Raw genomic sequence first — 23,738 nt, 5'->3', positions numbered from 1 at the left:
ATGTAAACCATGCTTGCTTCATCTGGGTAGAATCCTAAAAGTATTAATCCTGCACAGAGAAGATGCTTTTGCCAGGCCTGGTGAGCTTCCCAGTCTTAGGAGACCTCTGTGCAGCATGTGGTGCTCTGGAGGTGTCATGCTGGTCTTAGCTGGAAGAGTAGAATGAGAGTTAAAAGCATTATTCTGGTCAGGTGGTGGCCAGCCACTGGCACCTTGGTGCTTCTGCACCAAGGCAACATTTGTCCTCTTGAAAATCCTCTATTTTTTTTTTTTTACTACACAAGTGTAACAACTTATGTTTCCTGGTCTGGATTTAAGTACTTATGAAGTAAATCTTGGGCAATGCATCCACCTCCTCCAAGCATTGCCTATATATTGTGCTTACTCGTATGCACACAAGTGTTTATCGGTTTGGAGGAGCTGACATTCAAGAACTTTATATTTTGCATTTGCTTTGGAAAAAGGGAGTCAAAACAGGAACTGAAAAGGCAGATGAGGGACTCGCCTTCAGTTTGCCCCCCAAATGATATAGCTACTTACGAAGCTTATCGTGGTGTCCGGCTGTAAAGCCTGATCACTAGCATTCTAGAGAAAGGACTCATCAGTTCAAAATCAGTTCAGTCTTACTGTCTCTTCCCTTTTTTCTTTTTTCTTTTTCTTTTTTTCTTCCACTCAATTCTTAATGCCTTTTTGAGCAGAGGAAAATCCACACTCTTCAGGTTAACAAAAAGCCTTTGTTTAAATGTTGATCCAATAAAACGAGCAGTGCTTCAAGCAGATGTTGGTGTGGATTTTTAGTGCTCCTTATTTTTCATTATTAGGGAAAGTGAGAAATTCTCACCCAGAAGAACATATCCCATTAGCCATGACTCTGGAAATTAAGGGTGGGAACTCAGGTGCTTTTCTCTGACAATCCCAAGGCTTCGCATGTGGATTAAGGAGCTGTGCCACAAGTCTTCTTGATCTCCTGCTTGTATTTTGGGATTAGATTTATTTTTGAACCTGTAAACAAAAATCTGTCTATTGATAAAGAGATGGATAAAAGTTATGGGCCTTTGTGACATCAGGTTTCTTGACACACTTGTCTTCAGAACAGACAGTTGGAGGGACAAGCATCCTCTGATCTCTTGGCATTCCTCTTTTTTGTTTTTTTTTCTTTCTTTTTTTCTTGTGGGTTTTTTTTTCCCCTCCTTGTAGGACAAGACTAATTTTAGACCTCTTCTCCACCACCAGCACACTTACTGAAGGAAAGGGACAAGTCCAGAATCCATGGTTCATGCTGTTTGTGTTGATGTGGTAAGACTGTGCTGTGGCAGAGCTTGCCCGGTCAGCTCTGTGTGACTCCTTTCTGAAGACACTGCTGTACCTGTAAGGATCAGCGTGCTGAAGACTAAGCAGTGGTGGTTAATGCTTCTTCTGAAGTCATTCTTCTACATTCTTTGATGTGTAGTGAATACGCTTTGAGTGTCTACAAGCAAGCACTGAGTAAGATGGTGCTCACTCTTAATTTTCTTGAGGTGGAGCAGAGTCAGCATCTCGTTTACGACTCACTTCTTGATGACTGTCAGTTCTCCTCTTGTTTCTTTTTTATCTTTTAGTAGTAAACTTTCCACCAGTTACGCTGAGATTTCCCATTCTCCTTGAGTGGGTAGGAGAACTTGGCTTGTTTTCAAATGAATGTAATTCCCATAGCTGGGGAAAGGGATGTTTTGTCTGGGAATTTATTTGCTCTAAGATTCAGAGGAGACTTGAGTAACTTTGGAATCTATCAGGCTTACCTTCTGTACTGAACTTTAATTCTCACTTTTAAGACATGGATAAGACTCAAAGTACTTGGGGACATATTGATATATGCTGGAGAATTGTCTCTAATAATAATAGTAATAAAACCAAAACCCAGTAACCCTGCTCTGCTCTCAGCAAGGCTGTCTGTACTTTCTGTGTATGTCATCCTACCAGTTCTTTGTTTTAGCTGAAGATGATGATTAACAAGACAGGTGAGCTGAGCTAAAATCAAGGAGGATCAAGTTCATGCAAGATTTTTGGTTCTGGGGTTGCACTCAGATGACAGTCTAAAAAAAAAAAAAAGGAAAAAGCCATCACTGTTAAAAATCCTTCCCTTTCCTCCACTTCGAGAAGTGGCTGAGACTGTTGGTTGTATTGCAGCAGTGAAAAAGTAGGAATTGGTTATGTTTATCCCCAAACCAGAAATAACTTTTGCTGCATGGTGAAAAGGTCTGCAGGTATCTAGTGAATAGTCACTGTGGGGCAGTGCCATGCTGATGCTGTTTCTTTTTTATTTTTTTTCATATTAGATGAACTAGGAAAGAGTAAAACACAGTGCACTTTCATGCTGCAGAAGCTTTAATTTCAAACTTTTTTTTTTTCAGATTTCTGGTAGGGAGCCATTTGTAGTTTTTGAGTCTGATCTTATAATTGTGAGCTTTAGGGATTGGTAAGCCATATATGTGCATATTCTTGCAAAGTAGTAATTTGTGTGCTTAAGGCTGCAAGGCTCTTGCAAAAAAAAAAAGTAGGTTAGCGTGCAATACATGGACACAGCAGTTGGTGTAACTCAGTCATGATACTTGTAGTGATTCCCTTCTCTAAGCACTTGGATATGAGGGTAACATTTATAATAATGTGTGCTTTCACATGGTTATCGGGTTGCTTGCTTCAGCAGATGTAATGTGTGCCAGACTTCTTTTAAGTTATTATTTTAACAAATGAGCATTTTTGGGTCAATAGTAAGAGTAACATTGAAACCAGCCAGGGGAAAGAGCTGACACTCCCCTTCACCCTCACTTAAACTGGACCTGCACCCTCAGATTGTGATTTCCTCTGTCAGTGTTAAATGCTTTTTCTGGCTGATAGGTCTCAGAATGGTGCCACACGTGCATATGCATGAAAGTCCTTTGTAGTGTGAAATTAGGGATGAAAGATATTGCTAATCAGTCCTCACAATGCTGGATTTATTCTTGGACAAGGGGAAGCGGGAATGTGGGGAATGGATGTTTCACAAATGTATAACACATTCAGACGCGTTGTTATGCCAGTGCTGGTGTCTGTGCATGGACACCCTTTTCAGTCTGTAAAATGCTGCTGTTCACGCAGAGAATTTAAACAAGCCTTCTATTCAACACTGAAATTCAAAATAACGCCAAAATCCAAATGGAGGCACTTCAGTTGCATAATAGTGTCTGTTACAAGGAGGGCTCAGTGCAGTAGATGATGTAATGCTCCTTAAGATAAGGCCCAAGCTGGGAGGGAGAGAGGGGAGAAGGTGTTGGTGAAGGAACCATTATGAGTATTGGTAATGGTATCAAAGCTATCCATAGGGCGTTAATTAGCAAACCTGAATAATCCCAGAGTTGATTGGGTTACAACTGTACACGTGGAAAAAAATGAGCCATTGCTTGGTGCTACCTGTCTTCTCTGATGATTGTAATTGCTTTAGTGTTGAATATAGATTTCTGAATAACATGTGGGCAGAGAATGACCTCACCACACTGCATGCTTTTTTCTTGGGCTAAGCTTTCTTGCAGTTTATCAGTGTGCTCAAGTTCCTGTAGCCAATAAACTGGTAATTTTGATAGTTGCTATAGTAGTTAAGGTTTCTTCAGTCTGCTGAAGAGGTGCTTTCTGTTGCACTGCTGAAATCGTAAGTCTTTGCATCTGGGCTGTGCCTGTAGCCTTGCTATTTAAGTGCTAGTCCTAAGGGATGCTGTTACTGTTTTGAGGCCTCTGGCAGTTTGTCATTTTCCTTCCTCCCTAAACTTACGTTTAGCATATACTTATTTTCTTCAGCTTAGGAATAGTCCTTCTTTATGTCGCTTCCTCGCTGTAAGTGCCTCTGTAGTCCCTTCTTGGACTGGCGTGGTCAGAGGGGTGACATATGACTGCCACCTCGCATATGCCCCCCCTGCCCTTCTTTCTCCCTTGTTTTACAGTATTCACTCCAGGAAATGCTGAGAAAGTCGAGAGTAATGGAATTCATGAAATTCAAGCTGTGCTTCAATGAAAACGTGTTTTCAATTTCTGCCTCCTTGGGAGCCTGAGACTGAACTGTAATTGTTGGCGCTGGGTGGGGGCTGGGGCTGTGGATGAATGAAAGTGGTGGAGTCAGCGCTCTGCAGAGCCTCTCGCCCAGCATCTCTCTGCTTCTCGGCATTCAAAGGCTGGTGTGTGCTTTGTGGCAGCTTCAGGAAGCGTTTTTGTATTCAGCTGTCCAAAAGGCCCAGGCGTTTTCCTGCTGGGTTTGATCTGGCTGACATGACAGTGTCTGAATGACAGTGACACGTTGGAGAGGAATGTTATGGGGGAAGCATCAGCTGGGGGTGGTTTATCCCCCCTCTCTGCTCTTGATCCTGCTCACGCTGTCCTTTAAGTGTCCTGCTGCCGATTAAGGGTGAGAATTATAATGGTGACTCAAAAGCCTTTGGTAAAACTCATTAATTCATTCCTCCTTTAATTAGACAACCAGCCATGGGTTTATAATTATCAGAGCCTAGGAACGTTTGCAGCTGTAATAAGCTGTGGTGCATCAATTGCAGAAATTACGGATTTCTGGCAAATGCAGATATGGTGAGCTCTTACTCGGTTTGGTTTTTGGTGAGGAACGTGGAAGAGCATAGAAATGAAGGATGTAGCTGAGAGTGCATAGTGGCTGACCTCTGGCTGAATCTTGCCTTGTGGTGTTGAACTAAGAGGAAAGGGTGGAGGTGTACTGCTTATAAATATTTTTTTTCCTTGGGAGGTGTAATAATGTAACTTTCAAGGAGAGAAGAGCGGAAGGAGACTCTAATGAAAAGTTATGCAAACATATTTTCTTAAAACTTTGGCACCTGAGGGAATTTTACTTTTGGAGTAAGAGTGTAACAGGAACAGTTGCAGGGTTTGCAAACAGTGCCATTTTTGCTGTTTGGAAGTTAGGGAATGGCTGAGTGTTTTACAACAAAAAGTACCAGGTGCTTTTTTTTGAGTCTTCTGCAGGGGGAAATAATCATTAGTAAACTTCCATTATTTTGTAATTTCTTCTTGTTTCCGAAATATGAAGGAAGGTAATTTTCAGAACTAATTTGTGTGGGTGAACCCCAGCAACACATGTCTAGGGTCTTCTGAGAGAAGTTAGTTTGTGCTACTTCTGGTATCTTTGAAATACTTGTGCTTTTTTTTTTTTTTGTCTTTTCCAGAAGGAGAACTAGAGGGAACACAGAGGGAGGACTTGTTATTTCTACCCTATTGCAACTCTACTTGTAGTTACGATCATCACTGCTAATGCAATGGTAGACCCTGAAAATATGATCTCCACTTAGCTTTGGACTAACAAGCTGTTGAGCGCAAGTGATACTGAAAGGCACAGACCTAGGTAAAAGGCTAGAGGTGGAGATAGCTGACTGTCACTGGGCTTGGACAGATATGATTAAGGAGATAGGTTTGCTTTTTTTTTTTTTTCCCCGTAGGAGTTGAACTTGAATAAGATTAGACTGAAAGCCTTGGACTTGAATAAATGGGAGGTATTGCACAAGACTAGATTAGAGGTACTTCTCGTCAATGGCAAGTATTAATGTTCATGCTCCCTTAAGAGGGAAACTGTTTCGGTTGTAGTAGGTGGCAGGAAAAAATGGATCAGCTGTGTTTTGGGTCTTTTTCTGTCTGGGTTTAATGGAAAGCACAGATAGCACATCCAGTGAGGATGGAATGATTTGCTTGACACTTCTCCTGTAGCTAAACAGAAACTTCGGATGAGAGTGCTATTTTAAAAGCACTGTACAACGCTTCCTGTGTGCCTTTTAGTATTTCAAAATGTGACCAATGTCTTCTGTTTGTCCTTCTCAAACTCTCCCCATGCAGTCTTGAGTTATTGTCAGCTTATGAGGCTGAGTAGTACATAGAGCTTAGGTAGGACAGGGTTTCATCCCTAGTCTCTGAGGTCAAATATGCTGGATCACTGGCCATTCCTTATACATATATATTCAAAATTCTTACAGGTGAGACAATAGAAGTTGAATCAACCTCAGTAGACAAATTAGTGGGAGCAACAAATTTACAGGCTTAAAATAGCCTTTCATTTTCATAAGTACAACCAGGTAAAAATCCTGGTAAAGTTCATGGCTGGCCTCAGAGACCATGTTCTGGGGCAGGTTGAGCGCTCTAACAGTGAACCTCTTGATCGCTGCAGGGGTTGTTTTTCAAGCTTTTTCAGCTTGACCTGCTGCAAGTTAAAATCTCTTCACACACAAGCTCTTCAAAAGCATTTTAAATGCTTTAATGTTAAAGGGTAAACTAAAGGTGGTGAATATAAAAATATGTCCAGTGCTGTTGACAAAATTCTCTGCGTGGACAAGCGGTGCTCTGGGACCTGCTTCTAATGCCCGCATGTTAGCAGGCAGCTCTTGGAGAAGCTGTGTGAGTGATAGTAGGTGCTGGGAGCGTTCTGCTGAGGTGTAAATAACAAGGTTGGACAGTTTACGCTAGCTCTGCTGTTTTTATTAGTGCAGCTTAGCTTTCGCCTCAGGCAATGTGGAGGTCATGGGAGAAGGAGGAAGGAACAAGCTGTGAACTTGCCTCCTCTCCCAGCAGAAGATGTTGAGAAGCTATGGGGATCTTGTTACCCTAATCCCCCCTTGGCGTGTTAATTCTTCTTGTCTGTGTACTTGTATCTTAAGTCTGAAATTCTTACTGAGGCAACTGCTTGCTGGGTCATGTGTGTGTCTCACTCCAGTGTCCTTTCAACCTTTTTGGTGTTTGTGTGGAGTTTGTTGCAGCTATTAAAATTCAGTTGGCTGCTACAGTATTTCATTGCTGTTAATTATGTTCTCAAGAAAATGTTGCTCAGAGACTGCTGCTTGCCTTAATACTGTTCCTAAATACATTTAATAGCTATTTGCTAGCTATTGCATCTTCTGCCTGTGATTGGCCCACCTCTTAACGTGTTCCCAGTGCTGAAGAGGACTGTGGATCCAAGTCTGTTTGGTGGGTAGATCTGAATCATCTTCTGCTGATGTCAGCTACGCTTTGGCCTGGGAGGAGATATGCCTCTTGTACCACAGCAGTGGCATATCCAACAGGTGAAATGTAGTTCTGCAGGTATAACCTATGGGCAGGACTTTCAGCACTAACTTAATTATTAGGTTTGGTTTACTTGTGCTGGCTTCAGTAAGAGTGATCTTGATTATTTGATGCAATAAATGAAATACAAGGTTCTTAAGAAAGAACCAGTTTCAAGGGTAGGCCTTGAATGCTCATCAAGGTTCAAGTTCAAACCAGGCATGTCTGTTTTTCTTTTCCATTCCAAAGTGAAATTTGCTGCTTGATGTCTGATGTAGTGAATGCTGAGCTTTCTTTCTTAACACCTGTGTCTTCAGATGGGATCCACCAGCAATTTAGTTCTTTACTTCCTACTCACAAACACATACACCACCACTTCTTTAATACTAAAACTACTCCTACAAGACTTTCATCCTTGGGGATGTACTCAACTAGCCTTTGACGTGCTGTTGCCTTCCGACAAGTTACTGGTCACTTCTCCTGGGAAAACAGAGATCCTCAGTATTTTCTGTGTAGCTGCCCTTGGACCTTGGTCAGCGTGCAGTCTCTGCCATGTGCTATGAACATAGGCTAACTGTAAACAGGGCTGATTGCTTCTGGAAACTACAATTTAGTCCTCAGCTTTATTCTCAATGAGGAATATTTTTTTTTGTGTTAGAACAGGACATGTGTGAAACAGAACTGCAGCGTTGTTCTAATGCTGCAGCAAGGAAGTATTACGTGGTGCAAAGTTTGATGTTAACTGCAAGCTATATGTTCTTCTTGCAGTCAAAACATTAACTATACTGTGATAAGAATCTTGTTCTTGGTGCAGCTGTGGTTTGGATTGTGCAATGCCTCTTTAGGTTCTCCTACAGTATTTCTGTATCGCCTGATCTAGGGGAGTGTCCTGATGGCTGAAACTGTGCTATAGGCCAGGAAAAGTTCAGAGGCATGCATGCATGCGTCCTTACGTACTGTCAGTTGGAGGAATGGTGCTAGCCACTGCTTGTGAGCATCAATGCTGTACTTGGGGTGCTGGCTCCTTGTACAATGCTGGCTTTAAAGATCTAAAGCTCCTCCAGTGCTGCTGAGTGGCGTCTCAGTAGGTAGGAAGGTGTCTTGTTTGATTCACAGCTGCTTGCAAGGAATAGGGTCTTTAGGGTATTTATGCTGCACTCTTAGCTGTCATGTATTTAACTTCTAGGCAGCACCCAGATAACCCCCTATGCTCGTGCCCATGGTAAATAGGCTTTCAAATGGGGTTACGCATTCCAGGCACGTACGCTGTCCTGCTCTGCTAGCTCAAGCTGGGTTAGTCATGCATCTCACCGAGCGTGTCAGATCTGAGATGGTCTGTCTCTCTTGCTTCTGCTCTCTGAATCCTTGCTCTATAAAAGACAGTAATCAACAAAAGGGCAGTTAGAGTTGTGGAGCTTGGTTATATGATCTTGTCACTTCTTTCACCCTGATCTTTGGACTAAGGAGATAGTGTTTTGAGTGCAGAAAAATCTTCAGGGTCCTGGGAAACTGGCTGGGACTGTAGTGTTCAGCTGTAGGGCACTTTCTAAAATTAAATAGTGGGAGCCAGTGACAGGAAAATGAAAAATATTATTTTTAGGAGAAAACCAAATGAAAACTCGATGCCACGCTATTCCTCATGGTTATATTATGTGTCTAGAAGGCAATGTTAAAGCTCCTAGTCATTACGTGTGGGATTGTACTATCATGTCTTTAAATGTATGCAAAAACCTGCTCATGTTCCTTCACTTACTTGTTTTCCATCTGAAGGTATAATCTAGTGACAATATAATCACTTGCATAGCAACCAGCATGTCATAAACAGGATTATGGTGCCAGGTAAGGATGGAGGGCACAGAGAATTTAGGAAGGAAGTATCTCTTATATAAATACCCTCATTAACATGAAGCAGGGTAAATACGGGGACCTATGTGCAGAGAACAGCGTGCCACTCTGCGTGCTGCATGGCACCTAGGGGCTGTGTCACCGGGAGAACAGGGGAGGAGGAAGGGCACACGTGCGGTGCGTGGCATGAGGTGTGTCCTTTAATGCAACAGGGCCTTAAGAAGGTGAATCTGTGTCGTTAGCAGGCCAAGGTAAACCCTACATAGAGCCTGTTACTGATCTCAAGGTGCAAATGCGGCAGGCTGCCTTGTCTCAGCTAATGTGATTAAAACCCCAAAGGCACCAGGGATGTATTCTAGCCATCTCTCTTCCCTCCTTCTTTCTTCCCACTCCCCCATCAAGAGCACCCTTACTCTCCAGCCTGGAGAGGGTAAGGTTTGTCTGCTACAAAGTACTGCATTTTTTTCCCCAGTAGTACTGTCTGTAAATTAAAATCCTTTCTCAATACACATTCAAGCTTGCTTTCTCTTTTTAGTAAAAACTTGAGCTGGCTGTTTTATAGTTAAAGATGATGGGCAGAACCAGCAAAATCAAAAGCTTCTCTCTTCAGCTCCTTCTGCAGTGAAGACTAACGGTGTCTTGTGACATTCTTCTGCAGACCCATAAAGGAAAGAGAGCTACTTTACTTGCACACAGTTCCTGCCAGAGGTATCATGGTGAGTTTTATGCTGCATAGAGTTAAGTGAGAACAGTTACTGAATGCTTTGTAAGAGTGTTTGAGCAGATGCTCTGCTCTACTTTGTTCTGCAGTTTATGCACCACTTGCTTTCATTCAATAAAAAGCAGCATGAAGACACGAGAGTTATTGCAGATATTTGCTTTGTGGCTTCAGGGTATCTTATCTTGGGGCTGCTCAAAACTTCCTTCTAGTGAATTGCTCTCATTTTTTGCAGTGTTTGGGTGATGTAACAAATGGTTCGATTGCTTCAGTGAGTCAAAAGTACTGCTTGGCTCTTTCCCAGAAGCTTTAACACCTGCTAAAAGGGTGAAGAATTCCAGGCAACCACTGCCAGCCCTTAAGTGCTGTGAAAAGTCTCTTGTCAAAGATCCAGTTTTCTGTATGGGTTGGGAGTCAGATAATGTTCCCCACTAATCTAATGTGGTTGGTCAGAGCAGATCTAACTCTGTATTGTTGCCCAAACTACTTTTGTTGTTGATGGTGTTTTTAGCGAGCTGAGCTGAGTTTGTGGCAAGGGATTGTGATCACTAATGGTGATACAAAAGAAGCGATAGAGCTAAGGAGGGCATGCCTCTCTTTAGCTTCAGAGAATCTGCAAGAGATGTATTTTTACTGCTGGCCCTGCGGTTAGTGAGGTCTGCCAGCTCCACCTGATTAGAGAATATGCTTCAGTAAGAGATATTGAGAATCCTTACACTGGAGCTTATAGTTTTTGCTTCTCTTTGTTCCTGATTAGGATGCTCTCTGGAGATAAGTTCACAAATGAGGCTTAAAATACCTGTCTATAAAGAGTAGAAAGAAAAATTCTGTGTAGAGAAGAGTGGATCCTAAGTTTGAGATATTTCAAGTGCAAGTTGAATGTCTGGTGCAACCCAGCTTGAAAATACGTATAAAACTGCTCAAATGCAAAATGATCCACCTGGCTCCCTTCTGTGGCATCTTTTATGGGAGAGTTCATAAACAGCCTGAGGGATTTCTGCTTACACATTGGTGAATCCTGCTTTGTGATAACGTTCCAAACAGGCAAATTGCTGATCTGCACGGGTAACAAGGTACTTGGTGCTTCAGAAGAGCTATTTTCAAATGCAAAGTTAACTATGAAGATAAATGTAGCTATTAACACTGAAGGTTATTATAAAGCTAAGGAATGTGATTCACCAGTCAAGATAGCTGGCTGAAAGTCCATCCAGCTGCAGTAGTGAACTGAAAGACACTGAATTAAAAACAAAGCAAGCAGATGGTTGGCAAATAGCAAATAAGTAACTAAGCACCAGTTCCTGGTGGGGATCAGATGAAAATGTGTTTCAGGAAACACAACAGCCAGAAAAGGTGAGATAATGTATTTCAGCATTAGGGAACCTCTAACTTGAGAATGCTGATCTGGTGGCAGCCCTAACAGCTGTTTTTTAAATAGCCCAAATTTATTTTATTTTTTTTTTTTAAAGTTTCTGTAAGCACTCCCTGGAGGACTGGTAAATGCTGGTTTTGTTGTTGCAAACATACTGGTCATTGCAAAGCACCACAAGGTGCGTGTTGGATGGCTTGCCAAGCCAAAGGTCAGAGGAAACACAAGGATGGTTCATAGCAGGAATGGCCCACTGCTTGGCTGTCAATGGCTGTGGCCTGGATGTTGTACGGGGAGCTGGATTAAATAGTCCTTTCCAAGAGTTCTTGGGCCGGGAATCCATCCTGACTCCATGTTGCTTCAAAGAGCTGCAGTACTTAAGTGCATAATAGTAAGTGGAGGAGGCAGCTGGCTGTTGTCTGTTGGATTTCTTCTTCCTTTGCTGGATCCTTCCTTGTACTTCCAGTTTGAATGTCGGGGAACTGTGTTTCTAATGCCAGATGTGAGGTTAGAAACAAAACAGCAGTGAAGAGTCTGTGCTCCTGTGTTTTCTTTCTGAAAGACATTGTAATCCAAAATCTGCCATTCTTCTGCCAGTCAGTAGTTGTAAAGATGTTGGAAGAAAAGAGCCTGGTTTTTGCTTAGAAGTTAAAGTCCCTCACATGGCCATGTGAGGACCTGCTGAGCAGGGAGCACTGCAGCCCGGTTACCTTCAGCTGGCGGTGGTGTGACTGCTTGTCGAGTCCTGCTCCGGTGGCTGCTCTTATTCAGGTGCCAGATGTGGATGCTGTGATGGGGGTGTGTTCACAGCAGCTGTTTTGAGTGAAGAAGCCTTTCCCTTGAGGTTTATCGGGTGGCTGTGCAACACCTTGGTCTCTATCTCCTAAGCTCTTCAGCTGTAGTGCTTCTGGCTTGTGATTCTTCTTGGATAGAACGGGTTCATCTCAAGCACTAGTTATTAATCTAAAGGTAGCATTGAGAAGGCACGGAAGTATACAGTATATACAGTAATTACAGTATACCTAGCAAGAGACAAAAGAAAAAGGGGTTGGTGGGAAGCATAACTCAGGATTACACTGTGAGGGGGGAACCATCAGCCAATTTAGGATGTGAAAGAAAATGTACTTCCTTCTTTTACTTCTTTATAATTTTGTCCTTGGTGAGTAGTGTTGCTGCTGCTATATGAAGGAAGGCCTTGGTGTGTTTAAGGTTTTCAAGGTCAAAGGCACAGGGCTGCTGGCTAGTGAGACTGTCCGTTGGTGGGAGAATGTGATGCTTTCAAAATGCAGAACTGCAGTGGTGAGATGAATAGCCTTTTAGTGGGTGGAGAAATGGGGGAAGTCTCCAAATCAACAGCAAGTGTCCAAAGTGGCTTAAACTTCCCAGTGAAATAAAAGGTGAAAGATTGCAAAGGATAAGTTGATAACAAGTGGGGAAACCACTTTGCAGTCAGTGCCTTTATGAAAGGCAGAAATTTTGCTTTTGGCTTGCGGGGATCACTTTTTTCCTAGACAAAAGTTGGCATTTAGTGCACCTCTGCATCAGTAGCAGTATGTAAATCATGCATTGAATGGTCCTAAAAGAACAGTGTTGCCAGATGAAGGCATGTCAGGATGATGGCTTGCCTCTCTATGGTTATTCAGGTGTGACAATAACAACAGGGGAGCTGTTTGCTGTTATCTCGGTGCTAACACTGGTACTCCAGGCCCAGTTTCGGATTAGCAATCCCAAGTAATGAAGCATGCTTGATGGCTGTGTCCAAGTGGCACACACACATGGTTAGGTTAGCACAGAGGGCTGGGGTGGGGTGGCACATATTGAGGAGGCATGGATCTATGAAGCTCTAAGCAGCTAAAGCTTCAGCAGAGCATATGGTGTTTGCATTTTTGTCTCTAAAACTGATCCAAGTAGTGCTCTGCTGAGAGGTAGATGCTTTGCAGTAATTTCTTCCCCAGATGTAGCTGCTATGAAAACAAATGTTGAAGGACTTATTTTTTCACAATGGCCCTCTCTATCAAGGGTGCTTCAGTGTTCACAAGTCACTGGATTAGCATGACAGAGGTGGCTTGAAGCAATGCTGATAAGAGCAGAGTGTTTCCTGCTAAAATTATGACCGAGTGACTTTATAATTCTGCTGTCTTGCACATTTTTCAATCCCGGACTTAATAGGAAAGCTTTGGCTGCCTGAAGTGTCACCACTTCCTCTTTTGCATCTGTAAATTGCAGAAGGATTTGATGGTGTCCAAGCTTGCAGCACACAGACTGGGGTTAGTGCTAGAAGAGGTCACTCTTTGTTCTGGGATCTGTGAAGCATTACAAAATGTTTCCTCCCTTGTGCTGTGTTTGGAAAGACTATTCTTTCTAATAACCCAGAAAAAGAGTGTTTTCTGAAGTCCTGTGTGGGTTGTTTTTTGCTGTTGTTGCTTTATTTAAATTTTTTTTGCAACATGCAGGTGCATAGATATGCTCAAATGGTCCAAGAGAAAACTTACTATTGCCACCTGCCTTACAAGTTGGACAAAAGTTTTAAGTTGTTTAAAAACAACAAAAAGACCACCTTTGTGTTGCAGAAATCCATGCAAACAAATTGACTTTAGGTTTGCCTGTTTGTACTCTGAAAACCTAGGAAATACTATAGTTAAGTGCAGTCTAAACTTTGCTGCATGGTTTGTACTTGCTATCTGAATGTTTGAAGAATAAGTCCATTTCTTTACAGAGTGGAAGATCTTTTTTTTAAACATCCATGAATTGCTTCTGCTAAGCAGGCCATGACTGATTTTGAAATGCACACTGGAAATCACACTTGCATATAACACATGGGAGAAAGTGATAATGCATCGTGCACAGGTAACCTCTGCTTGTGGCTGAACTGGATGTTCGGTTCGAATGCACTGGAAGGCGGCTGTGCTGCAAACAGCAAGGGTGGAGCATGCTGTCGCTGGCAATTCCTAAACCACCTAGAGGTCTAAGGGAGTACGTACTCAATTATTTGTCGGTGAAATTATAAGTAAAGCAAAAAGTAAATAAAAGTTACTACAAATCTCCAAAGAAGGTTGTGGTGAATGCTGTGCAAGAGTGCGCAAGCTGCAATGCTAAGTTGTGTTTACAGGGAGGTGTGGTTTATGGGAGCAAGGTTCTAACTAGCGCTTTCTGGCATTATGTGTAGCTGTGTGCTCGAAGTCTCCTTGTTAGCTTTTTCTTCTCTGTAGAAGCCTTTTGCACAAAATTTGGCACTGAGCTGCAGCCTTGGAAAGCTGGATAATTTTTCTTTAATGGCATCAAAGACTTTTTTGCTCCCGAACTCCTGTGGAATGGCACTGCTGTATCGCTGCTGCAGTGCTAAGACCTGTGTGCATTGGTGAAACTGCTTCCAGCACCCATTTGGAATAAATACATGCGTATTCCTTGTTGGACAATATTTCTGTACAAGAGAAAGAAATTGATAGTACTGTATTCTAACATACTGAGCATGATTTTAAAATCAGATTTGGACTGTGAACATGAATGTTTGTCTGTGCTAGGCCTCTTCAGGCAAGACCTCAGTGGAGAAATAGTGCAAAACTGTGGTTTCAACATCGTGCCTTTGTTTGTGTAAATGGGACCTAAACCTGAGGGCCTGCATGGGGAATCCAAAAATTGATGCGACTCTTCCATCCCTAATAAAGTTTGCAGCTTCAGACCCTTTAGTCATACCTGTCTGAAGTGGAGGTTTGTGGTTCCTGAGGTCATGGTCCAGGTGGGTGGCTGGAACACTTTGCACTCTGGAGCTGCTCAGTGATTAAATCAAGGAACTGACCTCACTGAAAACCTGTTTCGACACCAGTGCAGAGGTGTATCTGATTCAAGTTATAGTGTAACTAGCCCTGGTGCAAAAAGAAGCAGTTCTGCTAAATAGAGGCCAGGGTACTAGAAGGGATGCCCAGTGAACCAGATTGAGCACCTGATCCAGGCATAAAACACTGCTGCTTCTTGTTAGATGAGTTCTAACCCTGGTCTGGCATAAACCCAGGGCAGGAACAAAGTACCTGTGCTTTGTAGTGCTTCAGCGCTAAGAGAGTTGGGGGGGAAAGTACGGGACGCAGAAGGCTTTGTGTTGAATCTCCCTTTGGGAATATTTTGGGGTGTTCAATCAGTAAGTAGAATTCAGGAGCACCAAATAAAAGGTTCCTGGCTGAATTCTGTCTTCATGTGACCCCACAGGTTTTCCTAAACCACTGCTGCTGCTTTTTTTTTTTTTTTTTTTTTAACCATCATGGAAAAAACCATAGTTCTGGGTTTGGCTTATAGATTAGCTGTTTCCTGCCCTTTATGGCTTCTTTCTGGTTTGGAGTCGGAAACAATGCTGAAAGCTGATAGAACAAACCACTGTACCACTAGTGAGAGGGGTCTGTAATAGTATTTTATTTCTGGTTGCTTTGTGACCTGCAGAATTGCAGCTGAACAGGGAATATCACTGTTAAAGTGCTAGCATCAACCCATCCTTTTCAGAGCTTATTCTTTCTTTGTTTCTCTCTGCCCTGAAGACCACACTCTCCATCACTTTAACAGTCTTGAACTGTTCTTGTTGCCACGTGAGCAGTTGATCAATTTTTCACTTCTACAGCAGTAGATTATGTGTGATTTGATGCTCTCATTGGGTGGTGTGTGTGCATCTCCTCCTCACCAAAGTGCGTTAAAGCTTTGGATGTGACCTGTGAAACCACACAGAGCCATATTGTGTTGACATTGAGTGTCTAAGGTGATGGTGTAATGCCACTTTACAGCTGGATGAGCAGTAACACAAATGGCTGTCTTCACTAGACCACTGCAGTTCAGCTGCGTGTCTGTAACATAGCTACAGTCCCTCACCTTCCCTGCAAGTTCCTCTGTTGCAAGTCAGTCTACATTTTGAAGCCCTTTGCGGAGTTGTACCTCTTTAAAAGATTAATGAGGTTGGAAGCAAGATACAGGGCTGTGTGACTAGTTTGGGCCCATCCGTTTATCAGGGAAATTGTTTTCTAGTGCTGCATACCGATAGAAAGTGTCAAGCCTGATAAATATGCTCGAGCTTCTTCACTTCTTCATTCTCCCTAGAGCTTAGTTTCTAGAAAGAAATATTGATATGTAAAATATTGGAGATACTCACCAGGGACCAACCTGGAGTGGAGACAGGGCAGGAATATTTTAATTCTGAAGCTGGCTGGATAGTCAAATGAACAAACAGTTTCTTTTGTTTTATAAAGACTTAACAAGAAAAGCAAAAAAAAAAAAAGAGGAAGGGAACTGAACTTCATACATTGAAGTGTGTGGGAGGGAACATCCTTTCAGATGTTTGGTGTGTTGGAGATAACAGCACCCTTCCTTTAATCAGTAGCCTTTTTTCCAAGTGCTTTTTTAACACAGCGCAGAGTCAGTGAGTCTGGACTTCTGGGCATCTTATTTCTGTGCTCTGGTTGAAATAGCTCTTCCTGCTGGAATCAAAATCGGAAATGACCTGAACTACACATGCTGAACAAGAGGAAGGTGGGGAGTGGCTTGCTGGCTGGAAACTTGTTAGTTCTGTTTGTCTGTTCAGTAGCTTAGAAATAATTACTTTTGAAATATTAGGAATTTGGCTAGTGGGAGCATTTGCTGTCTTTTTATCTATGGAAGTATGATGCTGGGAAAAAGTGGTGGTATTCTTGTAAGATTTTAGTTATAGTAAAATTTGTGACTCATATGGTTATAAAACTTTTTTTTTCCCCGTTACACCACTTCCGTAGAGGGAGTTGCCTTGAATCTGCATCTGCAGACCTATTAGTCTGAATAAAGATTTCTGCACGCTGGGAGAGCAGGAGAATGGCAGTCAGATGATAGCCATGCATGGAATATGGCTGGACATGTTTTAATGCCAATCACATTGGTTTGCAATGTCATATTGGTCACGTATGGTATTTAAACGTTATGCTGTTATTCCTGGGCTCCATGGATGAAATTTTAAGTTAACTTTAGAACCAAGAACCTCTTGAATAGTTTTTTTTTTTTTTCTTACAAAATCAGCATACAGGTCAATATTCAAAAGAGTTGCTTTATTTTAAAGATCGTAAGTTATGTTGATACTTTTGAATGCTTCAGTCTGAAGTGCATAAATATCTCTTATCTGATTGTTGTGGGAGTAAATTTTTCCTAATACGTGTTTGCTAGGGAGTAGCCAAAGGATTTAGATCTTGGCTATGGCTTAAAGTTTGTCTTGGGGCGGGGAGGAGAAAAAGGATGCCTTTGAAGGGCAGACTGAAATGACCAATGTGTGAACGATGAGGTCTTCCTAAATGTAAATGCTTTGCCCTGGCAATCTATGGGTGCTTTTGTATTTGCTTTAGGATGGTTGCTATCTTCAGACTAGCAGTAGTTCTTGGGGATGGTTGTGTTTTCCAGAGGGACAAACTTAAGCTGAGGAACAAGTATTGTGATGGAGTTCCATGGATAGTAGGTCTTTCCTATGCCTAGGAGAGCTGTTTTTGTGCCTGGAGAAATCACTAAGGATATGAGCAAAAAGGACAGAAGACTAAACCTAGATCAAGTGCTCCACTAGAGTGAGTATTAAAAATAGTTTGAGGAGCTACGATAGTCTTTGGTGCCTACAGCAATGAACTACATGAAATAAGCCTGCCTGAGTCCTGGGACGTCACAGGCTTACTTTGAGCTGACCTCCTGTTAAAGGACTTGAAAAGACAGCCCTTGCAATTCAGCTTGTCCAACTTGATTAGATTTTATCTGGAGCTTGATTGAATTTGTGGACAAGATTATGAAAAGCAACATGACTGTCAATGAGGTGAGCAGTCTTTGAGGGGAAATTCTCTAGTATCCCAGAGGGTAGTGCTTTCAAGTTCAGTCATGAATATTAGAATTCCTTGATTTAGTTACGGGCTTTAATAGGGCATTCTTGCTGCTGTGCCGTCAATGATACTAGCTTCACACACAGCTTGCGTGGTGCTTGTTAACCTGAACTTGCTGTTTGCTTGAGTCTTAAGTATCCTTAAAGTGGAGGGTTTTCTTCCCATCTTAGCTGTTACCAAAGTGGTCTTAGTCCCTGGGATCATAGCTTTTTAGGGAAAAAGCTTTGATCCTCAAGCACAGCAGCAAAAATAGCCTTGCTCGTTAAGGTGGAGTTGTGTCTGCTGTGCTTCATTGCTCTAGCAGGTCAGATTAGACAGATGATGACCTCTGGATAGCTTACTTAACACATCTTAATATTTATGTAGTGGATATCAAAGTCAGACTCTCGTTTGAGGACATGGGGATTTATAGGCTTTTTGTAAGATGAGAGGAAAATGGAGGAAAACTGTGATATCTTCCCCCTGTGGATGGGGTAAATGACAAGTTTTAGAAACAGCTATGCTGCCTACTGTTTCCTTCATTTCCTGGCTCTGTTTCAGTAAGTGTGGCATTGTCTACAGCTCAGAGACCGCACCAGTGGCATGTTGAGGGATTGCTTGAGCCCAGTGAGAGCCAGCCTACCCATCACAGTGCTGAATTGTCCCAACTTTTCATGTTGGTCTTCTTGTTTTTCTTCTGTTGCTAAATGTCCAGTGGTGATGCTGGAGAAGAAAGAAAGAAAAAAAAAAAATCTGACGCCTTCAGATATAGCAGCAGCTGTTAATGGGGAAAGTAGTACTTTGTCAATACTGGGGAGATCTTACTTGTTAAAACTATGGTTTTTACCTTTTTTTTTTTTTTGTTGAAGTAAAAGCAAGTTGATGCAGAAATAACAGTAATTTATAAGCTTGAGAACTATGCCCATATAAATGATTATGAACCTTTTTGGCTACTGCTGAATAATGCAGAAATCTAATCTTTAGCTGTCTGCTTATCAAATGTCTTTACAACTAGTTTCACTGCAACTCACTCAAGGGAACTAACAAAAGATGTGACAGATTTTCAAATGAATTTGTACTTGTAGTCCCTAAAAACTTTAAAAATGTTTTAGTACTGAGTATGCTGGCAGGATCTACCAGTTCTCTCTGACGTGAAAGTGTATGGGGAAGGTGCTGTATTTCTTGGAGGTCTTTCTCCGTTTCAGATGACCGTAGCAGAAATGGGCGTGTGTATGTGTGTGTGCAGGGAATCTGTGGTTTTTGTCTTTAAGATATTAAATCTGCTCTTTGCTCTATCCCCAACAGAGCTGGCAGCACTGATTGCTTCAGGGCCTCCTATTTCAGTGCAGAGTTTGGTCATCAGGAGCCAAGCTTATCTATTTAACTTCATGCTAGTGCTTCTCATCTGCTTCACTGCAGTTTGATCAGCTGAGGGGCAGGCAATTTAGGGGAGGCACTGACATAAAACACAGTTGTTTCTGCAGTGGTTTGACTTTTGGTTTATAAATAGTGGGAAGCAGGTAGCTGTTATAGGCTGCATAAGCAATTGCTGTAATTACAGTTGTGCAATGGCAAAAGGGAGAGATGCTAATGCTTCTCTACCCTCTAACACAGTTTTCTTTGCCAGTGAAGAGGTGAAGGTGACAGTGTTGTATGTGATGGGACTCCCGAGGTTTGTAGCAGCTGGACCATTGAAAAAAGCTAGAGAAGCTGTATGTATATGCCTGTGTTCTAAAATACCTTCTCCCTGTCGCAAAATTCTGTCATTTTCCCCCACCACATGCTTTTAGCTTACCTGGGATCTTGTATGGGCCTCAGTAGTAGCCAGCATTAACTTGTCATGCTCTTAGTACATTCACTATGCTGCCCTAAGACCTTGCCATGGTCTTTGGTTTTGTTTTCAGGGGCCAACTAGGGATTGTAACAACAGAGAATTTTGATTTGCTTGCTTTCAAAAATTATAGAAGTTGGGCTGTTTGTTTTGCTGTTCAGTTTTCAGCCTTCTTCGTTCTATTAGCTCTGCTTTTCTGAGCTGAGAGTCAGCACTGAGTGACCAGGTACTGTCTGCAAAGATGCACCTGATCAGTAATGACTGCTCAGAAAACTTAACTTCTGTGCACACTGGGAAGTGGGGCAGAGGAGTTCAGGGTATCCTTCACTTGGCTCTAACTCTGAGTGCTTCTGGGAGATAATGGTTTTGAGTCTGGATGGAAAGAATTCCAGGCCTTTCTTGTGCTGCAGCCTGCAAACCGTTGTGTTTGAGTTCTTTATCCAGTTGCAACTTTTTTTTTTTTTTATGTGTGTGTGTCTCAGATTAATTTTTGCTCGCATCTAATGGTGATTTGGTTTAGGTGGTTGTCCTAGAGGAAAGCTGTAACAAGCTCTCCTGCTGTGAGCTGTTGTGCTCAGGCACTAGAACTAGTTTTCCTCCTCTGCATCCGTAGCACGCTTCATGATCTGTTTTGTGGTTGCAGTGGTGGTAAGCCCAACAGCTGGATCAGTTGCTTTTCCACTTTATGGTAGTTTCTGTACTCTTTCCTGCTTGTCCTTCTGTGAGAAGCTCTGATCTTCTGTAAATGTCAGTGCGGTCTAGGACCCTGGGACTGGAGCCCTTTCCATAGGGAAGCTGAGGCTGGGTAGCTTTCTCTGTTGTGACCATTTCCTCCCTCACTTTTGTGAATTAATGGAGTGGAACACCTACAAGAGCGGCACTCATGCTATGCAGTGCTGCCTTTGAAGAGTATTAATACCTTTTGGGCGTCAGCACTTCTCTGACCTGCGTCAGCCATGAGCACAACTGCACATCTTACCCCCTCCCCTCCACCCCATCCTTATTTCTGCAGTACTGTCTTCCCGCTCACCAAGGAAAACCTGAGCTGTGGACTGAGGTAGAATGTGGGATCGTCCTCTGCTGCTTTTGTCGAAATAACCTGGCGTGGCTGCTCTGCATCAACCCTGTCATTTGTTAAACTGAGGTCCTGCCTCCTTTGGCTGTCTCTCCCTGATTGACCTCTGGCGGGGAAGAGCGATCAATATTGCAGTTAGCTGGGGAGCTGGAGCAGTGTTGGTGCTTGTCAGGCTGGGCTGTGGGGACGCGGAGGAGGGATTGAGCAGGGAGCTCTCATGCGTGCTGGCAGCCTCCCACCTCCCGGGCTGGTTGCTGTGCGATTCTGGAAGGCAGCAGCCAATGGGATGCACGAGCATCCGTGCGGTTGGGCTCGCCGAATAACTCCTGAGGTGCCTTGTTTTCAGTCTGAACCGTGTAACTTCTCTATTGCTGCTTTTTTTTCCTTCCTTACCTCTTCTTTCCTCCCCCCTTGGCCGTCTCATTTTGTTGTTTTGAGGAATAACATCCATGCTGTTGAGTGTCTCGCTTGGTCTCAAATGGTACCGGCTGCATTTCTAATGCCCACGGAGCGACTGTCCGTGCTGTTCAGTGTTGGGGGAGATCTGTCACCTTTTGGTGCTTTGTGACCATATCGGGTAGGGCAGGTCATGCAGCTGGAGGCAGACCTGACCTCTGAAGGCTTGTGCTTTGCCTAGCCCTCTAAGCAAGCTGAAAATAGCCTTAAAATGGGTCATCAGCAATTTCATGTGCATGGGCTCTCCGCCTGTTGTGTGTGCCAGCATAAATGCTGTGTAACTGCATAATGATTTGGGGCCTCCAGTGCAGGAGAGATGTTGGCTAACTGGAGCATGCCTAGGGGAAGGCCACTGAGACGGTTAGAGCCTGACCTGTGAGGAGAGGCTGGGAGGCTTAGGACCCTTCAGCCTGGAGAGGAGAAGGCAAAAGGACAGATCCATGAGCAGCCTTGGTATACTTGAAGGAGGGACTTGGAGAAGACGGCACCAGGCTCTTCTCAGAGGCGCCCAGCAAAAGGACAAGCGACAACAACCACAGGTTGCAAAGGGAAATGGCACTTGGGTGCAATCACTTATGAATATTCTTCTTTGTAGTGCTGGAGCAGGGACTGAGGGAAGCCTTGGAAACTCTAGCCTTAGAGACACTTTGCCTGGGCAAGGCTCTAAGCAACACCATCTATTAAATTAGCCCTACTTTTAGCAGCAGGTTGCACTGCAGTGACCTCCAGAGGTCTTTTCCAGCCTATTGTCTTCTATTATTTTTATGGAATCTGTGAAATTGAGGTTTGTCTCTGAAATACCGTAGCAGTAGCATATTGACTTAGTGGAGTGAATGCTATAAAACTGGAGCTTTAAATGTGGACATTTAACATTTATGGGAATTAATCTTTCAGGATGCTGTGATGCCAATTTTCAAGTTACCAGGAAAGGTAATGACTATGAATGCTGCTTTCCCCCTTCTCTGTGGGGTGCTAAGTTAAGGCTGAATGGTGCTTTGTTTTCCCAGTTACCCCACGCCCCATTAGTGTGATCTCTATTTAAAAAGTATGCCTTACATTCACATGTTCTCCATATTTTCCTTTCAAAATAGTCAAGACAAACATGTAAAGAAACAGTCATTCTTATTTTATCTTTAATAAAGTCCAGTGGTGTGCAAGTAGGTTACAATCTAACTGTAATGAAAAGCTAATCACCAGCATTCTCCACCCTCTGGGATCCCAGGAGGTTACTGGAGCAGCACACTGCCCCAGTTTCTCTTCCTTGTGTGTGTGATGATTGAATTTTTTTGTTTTGTTTGGTGTTTTAAGCATGACTCTCGATAAGCTAGTTTGATAGTAGGCTGCTATGTGTAGGGCTAGCATTTGACAGATGACTTTAGAGGGGGAAAGCAACTTAAGTAGCTTAATAGGATTTAGCTCTGTCTATACTGCCAGAGCGTGTTATAAACCACTTTAGTGGGATTCCTTCTTTAAATATAGCCATGACATCAGTGTAGGCAGAACCTCTAAGAGAGCTCTGGGAACTTTCCTGAAAAATCAATTTCAAGATGCAGTTCAGAAGAATTGATGAATGAATGAGTACCTGTGCAGGAGCTCGAGGAATCCTACCAGCACTGATCTCACGAGCAGGATATAAGATCTCTGAAGGAGGGCTGTGTGCGTATTAGTTTGTACCTATAAAGTGCATTGATTTCTAGTGCAGATCATGTGTCTGTCTTGGGAAAGCAGAGCGGCTAACGAAAAATCCTGCTAGGACACAGTGGGGCAAACACCTGCTGCTTTTAACCGGTGTAACTGCTATTACAGCAAAATAGCCCCATGTCCTGTGTATTCCCACAACTTGGTGCTAAAGGAAGCTGAAAGTGAGGTGTATTTGTCCCTAAATACATGATATAAACCCAGTACTTTAAATTTTTTAGGCCAGTGGTCTGTAACAACTTTCAGCCTTGCAGGGAGACAAGGCCTAAGAGAATCGAACAGCTTTGCTTAGTTGAAAGGAGACAGTTTCCCCATGAGGTCCCGGGAAGAGGGGAAACTTTGAGAAGAGCTGCTGAGACCCAGAGCTGCAAAGCGGGATGCCCTCTGTAAATACATGTTGTGGCACCATATTTGACTTGTAACTGTAAGGTTTTTTCAATCTATATGCGCATCTACTGTTAGCTGTTTCCCTGTTCTCATGAATGGCGCTCAGGAAGTGAATTTAAGAAGCATGTGCTCCCCTTTTTATCCGACTGGGCAGCAGAAGTGGAGGGGTAAGGCTGTGACCACTTGCCAGAACGCTGCTCTTGAGGGGGCAGCATCTGACTTTACCCCGGCTGCTGAGAGGGCCATCTGCAGCTCTGCACTGCTTAATGGGGAAAGCTGTAAAGAAAGCATCTCTATTCAAATTGTATTTCCCTTCAGTATAGCTGCCGGAGGCCCTAATCCCTTCTCGAATTTGGCGAGGAGCCTACATGAGGCCTTTCTTAGCTCTGTAGCTTCCCTTGCGCAGGCTGCGATGCTGAGCAGAGAAGTGGTTAATGACGCTCCCAGTCTTGTCAGTGGTGCAGAAACACAGGCTCCAG

The 23,738-nt window shown here is 43.0% G+C and overlaps 1 protein-coding gene across 3 annotated transcripts in view; it reads left to right on the top strand.

Moving 5' to 3' along the window:
• TTYH3 (tweety family member 3) overlaps positions 1–23,738 on the top strand; it is an 80,181-nt gene that overhangs the window by 6,106 nt on the left and 50,337 nt on the right. The gene's annotated exons all lie outside the window — the stretch shown is intronic.

Source organism: Haliaeetus albicilla, chromosome 22 (assembly GCF_947461875.1).
Source record: "Haliaeetus albicilla chromosome 22, bHalAlb1.1, whole genome shotgun sequence".
In the NCBI taxonomy this organism is placed as follows: Eukaryota; Metazoa; Chordata; class Aves; order Accipitriformes; family Accipitridae; genus Haliaeetus; species Haliaeetus albicilla.
This window is presented reverse-complemented; position numbering and strand designations above follow the sequence as displayed.